This window comes from Pundamilia nyererei, unplaced genomic scaffold, assembly GCF_000239375.1.
Source record: "Pundamilia nyererei isolate P.nyererei 1_Seehausen unplaced genomic scaffold, PunNye1.0 scaffold00087, whole genome shotgun sequence".
NCBI classification, from domain to species: Eukaryota; Metazoa; Chordata; class Actinopteri; order Cichliformes; family Cichlidae; genus Pundamilia; species Pundamilia nyererei.
Genome location: NW_005187488.1, coordinates 1,957,835 through 1,971,829, shown reverse-complemented (window position 1 = coordinate 1,971,829; position 13,995 = coordinate 1,957,835). Strand labels below are relative to the sequence as shown.

The window sequence follows — 13,995 nt, the reverse complement described above, 5'->3', positions numbered from 1 at the left end:
TACGTATTATTTATTTTACTCTTTTTTGTGCACAATGCTTTGTGACCGTTTGTCTGTAAAAAGCATTTAATAAGTAAACGTACTTATTTTTCTTTTGGTATTTTTAACCTGATCTGAAAAGTTCAGCAGAGATTAGTCAGCTGTTAATTTGATGGATATATGGAGCTGATATTAACAGCAAATGGGGGGGGAAGTAAAAAGCCTTCTTTTTATGTATCTATAAATAAAAGTAATATTTAAAAAAAATATACATTCATTTAAAAATTAAATTTAAAAATTAATAAAATTAAGAACATTTTTTTAAATGATGATTTCTTTAAAGTGGCCCTAATATCTCTTCATTCTTTGACTTATAAATGAACTTACTTCAGTATTGCTGTCGCAGACTCCCTCTATCTGACACCATTTAGAGACCAGTTAGACCATTTAAATCAACATGTGTACAAGAATAAGATCTTTTGATTCCACTATGTTGTCATTTTTGAGTAAATTAAACATAAATAAGTCAGTTTCGCCACAGTTGAACCAGGGACATCAGGCTTGTTTCAGCCTGAACATCCAGATGTTAATTCGATTGGCAGACTGGCAGTGGCGAGACCAAACAAATAGACTGTGACACTATCTCTCTCCCTCCATCTGCAAAGCAGAGAGGAGAGTGCTGCATTCCAACTGCTCCCTACGCAGACATTTCCTCAGATCAAAGGCAGCTTTCACCACTGCGTCTTAATCAGAGGGAAACGTTAGACCGAGCTCACCGCTAGCCAGGGCCAGACAAGCAACGCTGCGCCGCAACGCTACATTGCTCAGATGGCTTCGAACTTGGCTTGGAGATGAAACCGTGTACAGAATTGCACATGACGGATACAATTTTGTACAAAATCCACTGGCAAGTCTCATACAAATTCTCATTCTTTAAATAGAAAATGTGAGTGCTATCAGGCTTCACTTTATCAGAAACCTTTACTATCAAATTTCTCTTTTCTGCGAGATGTGAAATAAAGTTGAGAACAATCAGGAAAACTTCTTAGCAGCAGAGTTTGAGATTAACTAATTTGTGCCCACTTCTTATAATTGGTTAGGAGCGCCTGGAAACTTCATAATGATGGCCTACACCACAAAGGCCTTCCCCTGAGGATGTGGAGAAAGCCCCATATCAGGCAGACATTAACGGGCTAAAAGATTAGACTGAATTAGCCCCTCTGCTTCTCTGGGGCTCCCCTATGGACTGGTCTACTGTGACAAAAGACCCCAGGAGTAGGAAAGGATGAGCGAAAAGAGGGAGAGGAAAAAGTCTGGCCCAACGTTTGTTTCGCAGTGACCTTGAGCAAGGCCAGAGGGAGTGGAACAGCCCAATTACGACCTCTGCCCCATCCCCTGTTCCCCTCCTGGCCCCTTCGTCCCTCCACTTCACAGCCCCCCTAATGAAAGAGCTCAGGCCAGGGTCAATAATGAGCACTGAGGAGTGGAAACGACACACACACCCACTGAGGAGCAGACCCAGAAACACACAGTCACACGTGAACTTCTTCATCTTCAGAAGCCTTTCTGTAATTAGACCAAAAAGGGGCTATGGGGCAATTTTAAAGGCCTGCACTGCGGTCGACAGTGTGACAACATGTCTCGCGACGCTGAAGCAGGTGGACGGGAAAAAGACGCCGGCGCTCTCCGGAGGAAGAAGAGAAATCCTGAGCAAAACCTTTTCTGTTTGAAGTGCGCAAAGGTGGCGACTTTCAGGCTCATACCTGACATTGCAACACAAACGGTCGTGGAATTTTTCTCCACCTCCATATGATTGGTGTCTTTTTGCACGTCAGCTGGAAGAAATCTCCTCCTCGCCGAGAAGGCCATCGTGAGAGCAAACGGGCACTTCAAAACAGGTGTGCGAACGAAAGAACGTGCTCACGATAAGCAAGTCATGTGCCCCCACGCCACCATCATATGCCTCATTTGCAGAGATCACAACATAGCTGCAGGGTGATGTTTGCTTTCTTGTCACATGGCAGACCTTGAAGCTCGTACACGTACGCACTCGGGGGAAATATGTAGCACGGGGGAAACCGAAAAAACCTGCTCTGTCAGTCATTAAAGAAGAGAAACGGACATGCAAACACACATTTTTAACCATTACCTGCAAAAAAAGGCATTCGGTTGGCAGCAAAGTAAGCACAACTAATATCTCTGGAAGCATTTTTCACATTTTCTGTGTTGAAATAAAAACCCAGGAGGAAGAGCAGAGGAATTTCATGGCCTGTTTGAGGGAAGCCAGACATCCACTCTGGCTGCCATGACACTGATTAAACCTGTCATGTGTTGGCTGCGTCCCCGTACGCCGGCCTAAGCTAAATGCCTCTACCTTTATTTAGTTTTTTCCAATTAATTAAAAATAAGATCAAAGCAATCGCCTGCATGGCCGGAATACTGGTGGGAAAATCGTGACAAATGGAAGAGATGACTGTGAACAGTAGTCTCAGGGAGGGGAAGGAGGGAGTATGTGAACATATGACCTATGAATTTGGGAGGGAAGGGTGGACAGGGAAGAGTTAGGGCAGAGGGGGAGTTGGACAAGGAGGGAAGGGGGAGAAAAAAAAGACGTCTCAAGGGGTCCGCAGCCAGGTGTGAGGGGATTTAAGGAGGACAGCGGAGAGATTGATAGTTCGGAGGAGGTTCGGCACGTCTTTAAAAGAAAATGCAAGCGAGTGGCCGATCCTCCGTGCTCAGCTGCTCTCTGTAGGGCCGTGATCATCTCAGCATCTGCCAGCATGCATTAATCAACATGACAAAAGGAAGCAGTCTGACAATGTGCAGCGTGTGTTTGCAGGAATGTTCGCCCTGTGTGTGCGCTGATGTGAGAGTAGGTGTGTGGGTGCGGAGAAGTAGCGTCTCGGATACACCTGATTTGAGATTTACATCAAAGTTGTCCTGCAGGGTTTTACATACTTCTTCTTAGAAGAGAAAAACTTCACAGGTTTATAAATTCCTATTAACCCTTAAAGAAGACGTCCTGCAAAACGGGCAAAAGGAAAGCCTGAGCTCCTGACATATGGAAGCTATTTCCTTTCACGTGGCCTTTCTTAAACCAGCCAGCTCCTCTTTAAGGCATCGCATGTTTACACGGGGCGGTCTGTGGATTTTAAACTGTCGTCTTATTTCACCCAATGAATATACACTTGCCAAGTGTAAATATGTCCCCAAAAGATTTTGAGTTTTTGTAGAGTGGGAGTGTAGAGACCTTGAATCTTTGTTTGGAACAAGATTATATCCACACTAATAATTTTTTTTTTTTTGGAGTGGGGAGAAAGCTACAGAAACATGCATTTGCGGTGAAGGCTGATGACTTCACTTAGGCACACAAGGTATCATTGTGGTGCAGCAGCCTGACCTGGTGGTATTGACATAGCGGTGTGCTAAAATAGGAACCGGGCTCTGTAAAATACTTTTAGCTCAAGCATGAAATCGTTGCGCATGAAAGAAAAAAAGATGAACATTTCTTCATGTGTTCTTTGGTGACCAGCACAGGAAATTGGCGAGTCCAAATCCAATAACCCAACAACTGTATTCATGGACCTTCAAATTTTCATCTGTGAGCTGCCAGTCTACTCCCACAGAGAGTCGCGAAAGAAAGAAAAAGGCACTGAAGCCAGCAGTCATGACCCTGCCGAATTGAGAGGAAGTCTTACTAAAACCAGTCTGTACACTGCAACGGTTCATGAGTGCTGGAAAATGTAGCTTTTCCATGACACAGGCCAACAATTACATTGATTCGATGTCACATTTACAGGGTAACTAATGAATATGAAATACCATAGATGCATCTCATGTTCACACTTAACTACTGCCTGTAGCTGCAGCTATGAATAATAGTATACTGTAGCTAGCTGTAGCTCAGGAGGTAGTGCAGGTCACCCACTAATTGGTAGGTTTGTGGTGCTGATCCAATCTGTATGCAAAAGTGTCCTTGGGCACGATACTGAATCCCAAGTTGCTTCAAAGTGTGAAAGTGTGAATGTCTATAGATAGAAAGCACTTAACCATAGAAAAAGTGCTTGTATGTATGTGGGCAAAGTATCAAAGTGCTACATAAGAACCAGTCCATTTAGCATTTAGCTATTATTACATATACATTACATATTATTACATAGTCCGGTGTCATTAACTTGATAACAAGGTTTTTTCTTCTCTCTTTACACTCGTAAATGCAAATTATAAGCAGCCAAGTGCGTGGAAGAAGCTCAAGCTAAAGTTAGTGATGGCTAATGCTCTAGACTTGTAGACAATCAGTATTAGGGGCAACAAAGAACTGCAGTTCCCTATAAGAACACTTGGTGGGCTGGCTCCAAAAGTCAGTACATTCCCACACACTCACCTGCTAAAATGTCCACTTCTAGACATCTTCTAAACATTTTAGCTGTAGCCTAACTGTAGCCTTTTTAATGAGTATGCTAACTTTCATAGGGATGCTATGGTTAGCAGCTTCGCCTCACACAATAGAAGGCAACTGGTTCAAATCCCAGCTGACGCCATTCTGTGAGGACGTGAGGTAGATAAAGTGCTATATGAATGAGTATAATACATTTCTTTTTTTTAAAGATAGGTGCTTTGTTTAATTATGTTAACAGTATCTGTAGCAGTTTAGTATGATAATATGTAGTATGCTAATAGATAGCAGCTACCTTGGTCTGTGCTATTGCTAGATAATAGCTTAGCACTACACTGGCTCCAAAAACCCCTGACTGTGATTACTTTAAGCACCTGATTGATGGTAAGATGGGAAAATATTGCTTTAATATGTTATAAGGATGGAACTTTATTCACCATATATCAAAACCTGAGCATGTTTCCTATCCAGATGCTCCCCTACTGTCAAGGAGTGCTGCCGCAGTCAGTCTGAACAAGGCCTAACCCATCACAAAGGTCTCTGTGATTCTATTATTTTCTCTGTTTGACACAAAAACATTGCAGTACTGTGAACTGACAGTTTTTTGTTCTCTCTGTTTTTTTTTGCTAACAATATTTAGTAGCAGATGGATGATTTAGTAACAGAACACTGCACAGGACTTCATATTAGTGAAAAATAAAGAAGCAGTTTACACACATGTGGCCACAAGGGGCTGAGTGAGGTGGGAACTGAGAGTTTTAGAGGGAATTGGGATCTGTCAGGTGTCAGTACCTCTCCTGACCGAGGCTGACAGCATCACATGCCCACCTCCCCCCCTCAAACCTCACCTCAATCTCACCACCTCATAGAAGCCGGCACTCCCACCCCCCTCACCCCACCCACTCTCAACCCTCTAACCCACCCAGCCACGGCACAGCACTGCCACCGCTCTGAAAGCCTAAACCAGAGAGGAGGAAGAGAGAGGCTCCTGACAGCGGAAACACAAGCACTTTAAAGCTCCAAACCCTTTCACTGAGATCAAAGGGCCATAGGAACTGAGCCAGCTGAGACCCAAGGAGAGAGGAGAGGGAGCTGAGACAAGGGGAGAGAGAGAAGACAGAAAGAGACTGAGAGACATAAACAGAGGAAAGAGAATTCAGGGGTTCCTTCATTAAGACTTCATTAAGACCTGCAACTAACACACATTCCAATGCAAACTGGAGTCCCTCTTCCACAGCAATCCTTCATGGCCTTTGTGACAAACCATTTTTCTTGGGATGACGAACAGAATAATAAAAAGAATTTTCTCCACATTGCGCCAGTAAGAGTCGTACAGTGTTTTGTCTTAACTTTATTCTATTGGTGCCTTTTAGGCAAATATCTGAGAAAAAAAGGGCTTTTTATGCAGTAAATTTTACTAACACCCCTTCAAAGAAATGTGTTCTCCACTTTTTTTGCTTTTGAAATGCTCATTATTATCTTAATTGCCCCATATTAAAGAGAAGGACCTGTACAGGTTGTATCCCACCTTTTCCTCTATGGTTGCAGTAATAGACTCCTTTAACCCCAATGACCATGAACAGGATAAGCAGTCAAGAAGATTAATTGCTGGAAATAACAGTCGTATGCAGTGTATGGATGCACCTAAGCTCCAGACTGGTCACCTCGTCAAATGTTGAAGTTTAGAATCTTCAAAAATCAAATGAGTGATTCATCAAATAAGGCTGAAAAACTCATTCTTTGGCCTTTACTGTCAGCACCATCTAATCTGAATTTCCTCGTTGCAGTCCAGCAGCAGTGTCTGCTTTAAGCTTTTCTTCTGGGCAATGCAGGCGGCAGAGCTAGCAGGGTATGGTGAGGTTGCCAGGCATTCGGGGTAAATATGTTCCCCGAACGCTGCGAGGGCTCTGCGTGACCCTCTGACATCAAAGGCCTGGGTGGGTCCGAGGGGTGGGAAGGATTTCTATTCATGGTCACATCAAGCAGGATTCCCTCTCTGCGGGATACCTCTGGGGGCGTGCCAGACATTCCCATACACTGCGTCGTCAGTTCACACATACTCTCTGTGCAGTTCAATTCCCAGCAGTCTCCTTCAATCCCCCCCAACTCCTACAAGTGTGCGTTACAGTCACATTCACACGCAAGCAGAAGATACACACTCGTTCTGCCAGAACGACATATAGCTCATCTCTGTGAGCACGTATCACTCCACGCCGCTGGAGCGGTAAGACATGTTTATTAGCAGGAGTCAGAGAGTGTGACAGGGTTGAGTCATAACACACGGGTCCAGGTGTCAGCGGCTCTGGTTGAATCTGCCACCTCTGTGAACTCCAGAGGAGTCATGAACCTTAAAAGTTGAGTCACACGTGAAAAATGCTTCTTGTTCGAGATCAAGGCGAAACGCTCAGAAAGAAAGGGACTGGGCTTTATCGAGAAAAAACAAAAACACAAGACAGATTCAAATCTTCTCACCACTCGTGCTGGTTTCAAAATGTGACTGAAAACAGTCGTCGTTTTTGAAAAGTTTATATTTGGCTTTGCCACGCAGCAGGGTTGGTTTTTTTGTGTTTGCTTTGTCTTTTTTTATTTTGTTCACAGGCAGTTTTAAAGCCTTTTTTTTTTTTCAACGAACTGCAATTAAACGTAATTTCAGCCATCGCGATAAGAACGTCTACCAAAACGAATCAACTAAGTATACGGCGAGAAAATGAAAACATGAAAGTGAAATTGCACAAAATGAGCCAGGCCTTTTTTCCTGTAATTTCAAGGGGGCTGGAATCAGGGAACAAACATGAGCTCAGGGGAAAAAAAACAAGGAAAAAAAGAGGATTTTCTTGTTTCTTTTTGGTCGTCTCCCATGCTTGATTTTACTCTTTTACAAGTAGAACACCTTCATCTCTGTGCGCAACCAATTACGTACTTGATTGTTGTTTTTTTCCCCTGCTTTTCTCTTTTTTTTCAAAGCGAGAGAGTGAGTACAGGTGGAATTAGCTCTCAGTCAGTGTTTTGAGTTCCTCTGGCATGCCTCGGGCAAGAGTGAAGACAGGAGGGGGACTCCTGGGTGTTAAAGTGTTAAACTTTTGAAAACATGGAGGAAACACATCTACCTTTCTTTTCCCTCTCAAGCCGTGTCTCGATGGCCCCGATGCCTTTACACAGAAACTCAGCTGACGCCTGCAGCTAAACAGGGTTCAGGGTTCCACACCCCATCGCCCTAGCTACCCGACGAGTCAGGTAATGAGCATGCGTGCCTGCGTGTACGGCCCACAGGTGAGGGGCGGTGTTGGAGAATGAGTGTGGCCCAGGGGCTGCGAGGAGCCTCGTGGATCCGTGAGACAGCTCCGCACGATCCCCTCGCAATTCGACACGTCACACTGGGCTGCCGAAATGGGCAGCCGCACGGATGGGCCTGAGCAAATCACAAACAATACACAGCGCTACAAGACAGCAGAGACACACTGCTGGAGATGGTTAATCCTTCAGACAGAGATCTGAGGTAGAACAACAGAAAAAAAAAAAGGTGGGGGTCAGGAGGATGAGGAAGGGAGAGAAAGCCGAGACACAGAGGAAGAAGAGGAAGAAGCAGAGCGGGAGCATCAGGTAAGAGACAGAAATATGTGTTTCCTCCTTGGCACTAAAAATCTCCTTTTCAGAGCAAAATCCATCACGTTTTCCTAATACATACTTCATGCAGAGGAAGGGAGAGAAAAGAAAAGCCGGACAGAAGAAAGGCAAGCGCTGGTGGGAAAGTGAACAGACACAGCCTACTTTATTCTGCCCATTTCATCCATCTTGTTGGGCTAATAAAATGTCAAGTGGAGTTCCTTGATATTTAATCATGAAGGGGCCGAATGCGTGGCGGTGCCAAGCTCAGGCTCGATGAAGCTTTGGGAAGCTTAAACACAGACCTGAGGAAATTTTGGATAAACCCAAAGAGAGGGAGGACGTTTCACAAACCTCGCTACCCAAATGAAGCAAAACTGTTAAGAAATAGGAGATCCTAATAAGGGAAACTTTTTTTTACTTCCTTTGGCTCCAGGAACAAGTTTCCCAGCTTTACTCCATCCCCTTGAAAAAAAGTTAATTCCTAATTTAGTCAAATCGGTCAGAGAAATGATGAAAATGTGACAAAAAAAGAAGAAAAAAAACCTTGCTCTGTCTTATAAGCACCCTGCAGCTGCGTGCATGACTCTGCATATTTGCGAGCAGCTCCCGCCGGACACTCGCCATGAAAACATAAATAAATAAATGAAAGAACTTCACAAGCTGACGCCCTCTCAAAGAAAAGAGAGGCACCATGGGAGACAGAAATAGCAACGGGCTTCTCTTTTGACCCGCGTTGCAAACTGCACTATTAGAGGAAACCATCCTATCGGGCTATCAGATGTAATGGACGCCACATCTGATAAGGGAGATAAGGAAGGGCTGAGAGAAAAGAAATCGCTTTATGCGATATGAATTAATTTTCACTGGTGAGGAAAGTGTAAAAGAAGCGATTTAAGAAGAAAAAAATGCGATTCAGAAGATAAACAAATAGAGAAAGGGAGGGGAGGAGGTCCAGAAGCTGTAATGAACTCATTTCCTCCCAGCATTAAAACTTTCATTGGTCTTTAGCACAATGACTAAAAGCATTCTTGTAACCGACATGTGGGAATGTTTTGCATTGTTGCGTTCGGGTTCCCTTCAATCATTTACCCAAGGCTCGACCAGGAGAGTCGGAGGCGAAGGAGAGAGGGAAGGAAGGAAAGGAGGGACTGAGAGAGGATGGAAAATGAGGAGAGTTGGCGAGGATTTATGACCCTGTTCCCTTGGTCTCGTTACTTGCTATAACTGGCCCCCAGAGTGGGATCGCAGGGTCTGGAGCTCAGAGCCCAGAGATCAGAGTAATGGAAATTCCACATTTCTACACTGCTACAGCGTGACGGCTTTAGGGCACAGGTTGATTCGAAAAAAGAAGAAGAAAAAAGAAAGAAAAAAGAAGCTGAAAACTGACTCTCAATTTTTTAAAATCTGGAAGCAGAATTGATTTTTCTGCATTAGGTAAGAAGCAGCCTTTCTGAAGCTCGGTGATTCCTCAAACGCAGCAAAGGTGCGCTTAAGTGATGGCTTCTTCTGCCGGGAGGCTCTTTTAAACGCGATTTATATGTGCGGAGCAGACACCAGCCTGAGGTCGGGGAGGCGATGTGAGGCGGCACGCCGTTTGTGCTGGGGTTGTATCTCGGGCCCCGCCAATGAGAGGAGGGTCTCGTAAAAGTGACACTCGGCCACACCCACCAAATAAGCCACTGCGTTTACTTCTCTACTCTGCATGCACCATAACACGTCATGCAAAAAACTGATTTTTTTCAGAGATTACTCGATTAATCAATCAGACGACTTACACAAAATTAATCAGCATGCTTTTTCTTTACGCAATTTCTTAACTATGCTTCTTATTTTTCAAGCTAAAATGCCATAAAGTCGAATTTTTGTTACAGTTGCATTCTGAATATTTGCTGTTTCATCATATCTAATGAATGCATTCCACAATAGTGACAGAGACTACTAAAATACAGTTAGCGCTGTTATTTGTATATAAATGCTTTAATAGACGCCTTATTTTGCAGACGATAAATTGTCAGACGTCTGAACAATGTGGTGCGGACAATGAAACCGGTTAGCGGCAAACACAACAAAGAGCAGGAGTTTAGTCTCAATATCATATTAAGGAGGACAATAAAAGTTGACGGATGGCGATCAAAATAACAACAAAAAATGACAGCGGAATAAATGCTAAAATTATTTCCAAGCACGCGTCTATCTGCGTGTGCGAGCACGGCTGCACCAGCGCACACACACGCGCGTCCAAACACACACACAGCTGTTGGCACCTGCCTGTTATCTCTTCCCCTCAGACCTGGTTTTTCATTGTGCTCCTTGGGAGAGCTACAAATTGAGATCTCAAACATGAAGAGGGGGCAAATGACTTGTGTACGGGAAATCAAATCCACTAATGTGTTACATGTGCAAATTCGCAGGCCCCTCGTATTAGAGATTCATGTATTCCTGCTTTATCAGAATGTACCTTTTTCAGAGCCGTTTTCAATGGAGCCTCAAATTAAATTCAACCAAACACAGAAGAGAATATAATTAATAGGGAATATTTGTCGAAAGGATAACCAGACACGAACTGATTTGCATTAATAAAATGCTCGTGAAAGGGATCAGACTGGAAATGCTGTAAATTCTTTGACAATTCCCGTTTGCCTGAAAGACGTATTAAACCAGTAATGAACTATTTAAAGAGGATTAAAAACATTTAAAAGAAATGCACGTGATATTTAATAACCAGGGAGACATACAAATATACACACAGCAGCAGTAGCAGCAGCCCTGGCAGCAGTGGCCCCAGCATAAGTAATCCTAGCCTGGTAAGTAGAGTTTTGGAACATGTCTTAACAGATCTCCACAAGTAATGACTCAACCCTAAAACCTTTACAGGCCTTGTCAAATATCTGCTGTGCCAAACTCGTTTTTTCCCCCCTCTTTTTTTTTCTCTCAACCTGCTGGATCCATCATTCTCAAACTACACAGGTGCCTTCAAAATATCACGGTCCTGTGCACAGGGTGAAGGAGGGGATGGGAGGCAGGCTACACTGCCCATTTAGGGTTCTGAAACTAGTGTATTACAAAAAAAATAGATATACTGTAACTTCAATCTGCCCACATTTCTGCTTAGGCATTTATCTCCTTTCTCTCTAAATCCTGAAATTGCCTCAGAAAAAAAAGGGAAAAAAAAAAAAGAGGGGGGTATTTTCCTCCTTTCTTGCACATTTTCACAGAGTGGCGCGCAACTTTCTTTCTTCCCCTGCTCTTTTTTTTCTCCCCCTCCTGTGAAAATTGAAGAGGCTTTATGTCAAATACGGCTAAAGCCAGCCTCTCCATATCAAACAACGCAGCGCGAAAATTACTGTGGCGATGATAAGGCTGCCAGATAGAGTGGGAGAAAGAGAGCAAGGGGTGGAGTGGTGGGGGGGGGGGGGGGGACTGAAAGGAAGTGACTCTACTCAATTATACTGCAAAATTGGTATGACTGAATATTTTTCATTCAGGTGACTGATAGTATCAGTGAAACTGCAATGCAGATAAATAAAGGAGCCTTCTGTCAAGAATAAACACCATTAATCATGAAGCCAGCTACTGCGTGACCGCCTGTCCCCCCGACTTACTCCACTGAGAAAGTATTAAAGAAGGGGTGGGGGGGTTGTGTGCATGTGTGGGGGGTGGGGGGGGGGGACTAAGGAAGGGGGCGGAGCGGTATTGGTGACTCCACCAGAAAGGGGTGACCTATGAAGTCACACAGAATGGGTTTTTTGGACAGTTAAGAGAGGAAGATGAAAAAGCGGCCTTCATCTTTCAGCCACTGCTTCCTGGTGACAGAAGCACATCTGGATGGAGATTATCAGATGTGATGGTGGAGCGGTCATTTACACCGGATGCAATTTATGGCTACCCTTCTCATTCTATGTTAGTCGAAAACAGATTCAAAAGTGAATAATCATAAAAAAATCTTTACATATATTATTTTTCTGTAGAAAATCTGGACTGTATTTTTAGAAAGTGGCTGAAAATAACATTTTAATGATTAAACGAGGCCTCAAATCGCACTGTAAGTAACGCTCCGTTTCCACCAGCTTCTAGAAAAGATACACCAGGTCCTTTTTGTCTTTTTATTGTTGATTGTGTTATTGTTATGCTGCTTGTGTGCACATCCGCGTGTGTGTGTGTGTGTGTGTGTGTGTGTGTGTGTGTGTGTGTGTGTGTGTGTGTGTGTGTGCAACGTATTGCGATGCTCGCTCTCATCCCGTCTGGAAGGAGGTGTTGAGATAAGGCCGTGGTCTTTATGCAAAGCAACACTCGGCTCCTCCGTGAGCAGATTGGGCGCTCTGACAACAGTTTATGTAAATAACAAAAGGAACTCGGCGCACATCTTAAAGAAAACAACAAAAACCCATGCGGGCGCGCTCAGTGAGGAAAGCGGGGAGGAAGAAGTGCGTATGGGGCGATGCGTCCGAACTCTTGCGTTTTACTTCTGAGCTGATTGGATTTAGAGGGTAACAAGGTGACTCAGTCAAGTTGGTGCCATGTTTAAATGAAACAAAGCTTGAGAAGCAACAGCTCACGCAGCCCTGGAGCCAATTAATTCCTCCCTGCTTCATCGTTTCTGAGCTGAGGTTTTGTTGTGATGATAGAGATGTGCCACAACTCTCCCCCCACACCCTCCCCGGTCCTCCAGAATACCTTCTAGTCGGCCCTGCAGCTGAACAAACACTGGTCATGAATGAAATAACCACACGGGCCGGGAACACGGAAACACACCCGCAAAGCCCCCCACCTGTACCCTAACTCCACATATAGAGAAAAATAAACCGCTTTACTTTATTTATGAGACACATGAGTCCTTAAGGTCTGTTAATATCTTGAGAATAGAGAAAACTGACAGCATCTGAGCTAATTTTGCAATTTTTGGGGGGGTTGGACGTATACAGTGGGGAATATATATGCATGTTTTACTTTATAGGAAGGGAAAGCAATTTAAAGTAATAGTTACCACAAAGAAAACCTTTCATGAAAAAAATCTCTTTAGAGTGCTCGTTTACTTTTACAGCTTTATAGACTCTTTAATTGACTCCGCTGGCTTGACTAATTCTTTTTTAAATCCACATACGGTAAATGAGCGAAAGGTTGTGAGTCAATTGCTTATCCCCTAAGAATGTTTTGTCGTTTTAGTGGCCCCCCATTCACAGCACGAGGGCCCGGGACTCCAGAGTAAATTCTGATGCCGATAATTGACTTGTGACGAATACCTCTGTTTGTTCTGCACGGTCTCCGGGTGACCCAGAGCCGGCGTTGAGCTGCATGAGAGGGCTGTTTTGTTTTTCTGTGTACCGCGGTCAGGCAATAAAGCTGGAATGAAAGGAGTGGTCTCTTCTGTTGGAGCTGGCCTCACCCCCCCCCCCCCCCCCCCCCCCCCCCCCACCACCACCACCAAACTCCCATTAAGCCAAACCAGCACAAAGGGGACCAAAGCTCCCATGGAGAGCCTGCTCTTCACAGATCAATGTGTTTATTTAGGCAGGAAAGACTCTTTCTCTCTTTGCTAAGTCTGGAGTTAAGCTGGTTCCAGACCAGAGACACACACAGACACACAGAAAACTGGCCAAGTTTAAAGGAGGAAAAGACTCCAGCTGATCCCGGATCAGTGCAGGACAGTAAAGTTTAGGTTACTTCAGATAAAAAAGAAAGAAACCTGTTAAACGCTTCTTGTTGGTTGTTGGGATTAGCTTCAACTCAGACTGAGATTGTTGAAACTCTTGTTAAGTGCTGTTCTTGCACGTGAATATAAATTTCTCAGTAAAGAGAAATCGCCCCCCACCCCCCCGCCTCCTCTCCTGACCCCGAGGCGTTAATATTGAATGGCACGTTGGTACCTTCCCCACAAGAATTCATAAACTAAACGATTAGCCTCTGTCTGTAATTGCACTCTCCCTTGCCTAATAGGGGCGGTGAGGTAAAGAGGGGAGAGGAAAAAAAACAAAGGACAGTTAATTTGTGATTTCCTCTGCTCATTTGAAGGCAAA

The 13,995-nt window shown here is 44.1% G+C and overlaps 1 protein-coding gene and 1 long non-coding RNA gene across 2 annotated transcripts in view; one reads left to right on the top strand and one right to left on the bottom strand.

Annotated features, from left to right (window-relative positions):
• gli3 (GLI family zinc finger 3) overlaps window positions 1-13,995 on the bottom strand; it is a 96,292-nt gene that overhangs the window by 27,490 nt on the left and 54,807 nt on the right. The window lies entirely within an intron of this gene.
• On the top strand, window positions 4,428-5,468 carry LOC102213957 (uncharacterized). Its single transcript, XR_311883.1, has 3 exons — window positions 4,428-4,537; window positions 4,847-4,911; window positions 5,016-5,468. It is a non-coding gene; the product is annotated as an uncharacterized LOC102213957 (long non-coding RNA).